Source organism: Rattus norvegicus, chromosome 11 (genome assembly GCF_036323735.1).
Source record: "Rattus norvegicus strain BN/NHsdMcwi chromosome 11, GRCr8, whole genome shotgun sequence".
NCBI lineage: Eukaryota > Metazoa > Chordata > Mammalia > Rodentia > Muridae > Rattus > Rattus norvegicus.
Window position 1 is genome coordinate 14,521,385 of NC_086029.1, and position 2,930 is coordinate 14,524,314.

Sequence of the window (2,930 nt, forward strand, 5' to 3'; positions counted from 1 at the left end):
TGGAATCTTTACATCAGCCTCCATGTTCTCTCTGCAGCTTCCTCTCAGTCTCCTTTTCCAGTCCTCTTTCTTCCCTCAAAATTCTCCCACCCATCCTTCTTTCTCATCCAATGACAGGCCTCATTCTATCTTGTACCTGCCTCAGCTGTATGACATCATCCTACATTTCACCCTTTTTGTGTAATTAAAAAAAACTTTTCTCTTAAATATAAGCTAAATACAACTATTTTGTAGTTAAAAGTAAATATACCTAACACCCAGTCCAACTTTTATCAGTTAAACAGAACATTTAGTTATCCATTCCAGCTGAAGAAAATCTTAAAATCTGTTATATCCTGGCTAGCTTGCATATTACCTGATAACTATCTAATAAAATATGTATTTTCAAAGTTTCACAGCCTCATAGGCTATGAGACTATAATAAGTCTTCAACCCCATCAGAAATATGAGCATGAACAAATATCTATAAACATAGGATGCCTAACACAGCTTCCAGAACTGAAAGGTTGTAGAGACAAATTTCTATTTTTTTTTTTACAGTTTTACAGCAACAGATGACAAACCAATTATATCTTACCAATTAGATCAGAGGTTGTGTGTTCTTTCCTGTGGCGATTTAAGTTTAAGAGAGTATGTGGCAGTCAGAGACACTAAGCCTCCACGGAATTGGGATGTATATTTCTGGCATGGTTGCAACCTGCTGTGGGAACTAGATTGGGTAGAGAGATTGCTGCTAGGCTCAGAGAGAAACCTTCGGCAGTGTGATATGGGATAGGGCAAAGCAGGTAAGATGCTTTGCTGACTGAGGTGAAGATATCAACCAGATATCTTGGGGCGCTACGATGCCAGACCTAGTGGGCGTAAAAGATACCATATTTTATAATTTTACAACAACACTTATCTACTTGTTGATTTTCTCAAAGAGCTAGCCCCTGGTTTTGTTGATTCTTTGTATAGTTCTTTTTGTTTCTACTTGGTTGATTTCAGCACTGAGTTTGATGATTTCATGCCATCTACTCCTCTTGGGTCTATTTGCTTCTTTTTGTTTTCATGCCTTCAAGTGTGCTGTAATTAAAAAAACATTTCATGCCTTCAAGTGTGCTGTCAAGCTGCTATTGTATGCTTTTTCCATTTTCCTTTTGGAGGTACTCAGAGTTATGCATTTTCCTCTTAGCACTGCTTTCATTGTGTCCCATAAGTTTCGGTATGTTGTGCCTTCACTTTCATTAAATTCTAAATAGTCTTTAATTTCTTTCTTTATTTCTTCCTTAACCAAGTTATCATTGAGTAGAGTGTTGTTCAACTTCCATGTGTATGTAGGCTTTCTGTCATTTTTGTTGTTAGTGAAGACCCACCTTAGTCTGTGGTGATTTGATAGTATTCATGGGATTATTTCAATCTTGAATCTGTTGAGGCCTCTTTTGTGATTGATTATATGGTCAATTGTAGAGAAATGTGCTACCGAGAAAAAGATATATTCTTTTGTTTTAGGATGAAATGTTCTATAGACATCTGTTAAAAGAGTTTGGTTCATAATTTCTGTTAGTTCTATTGTGTCTCTGTTTAGTTTCTGTTTCCATGATCTGTCCATTGCTGAGAATGGGGTGTTCAAGTCTCCCACAGTTCTTGTGTGAGGTGCAATGTGTCCTTTAATCTTTAGTAAAGTTTCTTTTATGAATGTGAGTCCTCTTGCATTTGGAGCATAGATGCTCAGATTTGATAGTTTATCTTGGTAGATTTTTCTTTTGATGTGTATGAAGTATCTCGTACTGATTTCTTCACTTGAACATTTTCTTCAGTTTCCTCTTCATCAAAATCATCATCATTTTCATCTTCCTCATCATCTTGATCAAGTTTTACTTTTTTATATGGAAACTTGTTACCACCTGCAGTAGCAGATCTCTTTCCAGACACGCCTAAGAGTTTTACATCCTTCTCATCTTCATCTTCTGAGTCTGCATCTTCCTCTACAGCTTCTAGGTTCTGTCCACTATTGTGCACAGGCCCTGAACAAAACATCAAACTTAAGACCATAGGTGGTGTAATTTTGAGGCTCCTAAGGGATACTGTTGGCTTTACAGACATTTTCAAAGTTGCCAATTTTACTTTAATTGGATCGGCTTCATAGTTCTTTGCTTCTGCCTCTAGGATGTGCAATTCATCTACACCCCCTGCCCCTACGCTGACAGTTCTTAATGATAATTGGTGCTCACCTTCATCATTATCCACTTTAAATTGATAGTCTTTGTCAGCCTTTAGTTCACAACTGAAAAGTTAGTTCTGAAGCCTAAGAACGCTCATGTCCATGTCTATCAAGTCTTCCATGAAATGGAGGCACATGCTTAGGTGTGGGAGAAGCTGGACGGAAAACAACTGCCTACTCTTCCATAGAATAGACAAACAGGACAGAATCATGCCTTGCTGTCTTATTCTTAACTGCACCTGTTAACTACATCTGTTTGCCTTATCAAAACACAGGCTCATCATAGATTCAGAACTATGAAGTGGGATATCCATTATTTGACTGACGGGGTTGTAAAGTTATACTTCAATAGGACTTTGTACAGTGAGGAATGGTGAATTAAGTCATCTTTGCAATCAATCTGCCACAGTATTTTTCTGCACTCTACACATACAACTCAAACATATTTTAGAATAAATTAAGTGGCTCTTAAAACAGATGAGACATATCTGAATTTCAAAATGTCATTAAAACAGATTATTTCTATAATATGTGTGGATAGGATGTCAGAACACTGACATCTTGGGTTAAGGTAATAATTAGGCAGTCTTGTGATATGTTAAATGGACATATTCAAACATGCTTATTTATAAAAGAGTGTCAATTTAAAGAGACAGTTCTGGTGGCAGCACATAAGGCTTTTTTCTCAGCTCTGTTCAGTTTAATATTTAGCACCATTTATCAATGA

General features: G+C 36.8%; 1 pseudogene; it reads right to left on the reverse strand.

The window, feature by feature from the left end:
• Positions 1-1,710: 1,710 nt before the first annotated feature.
• Npm1-ps21 (nucleophosmin 1, pseudogene 21) lies at positions 1,711-2,458 on the reverse strand (annotated as a pseudogene).
• Positions 2,459-2,930: the final 472 nt, after the last annotated feature.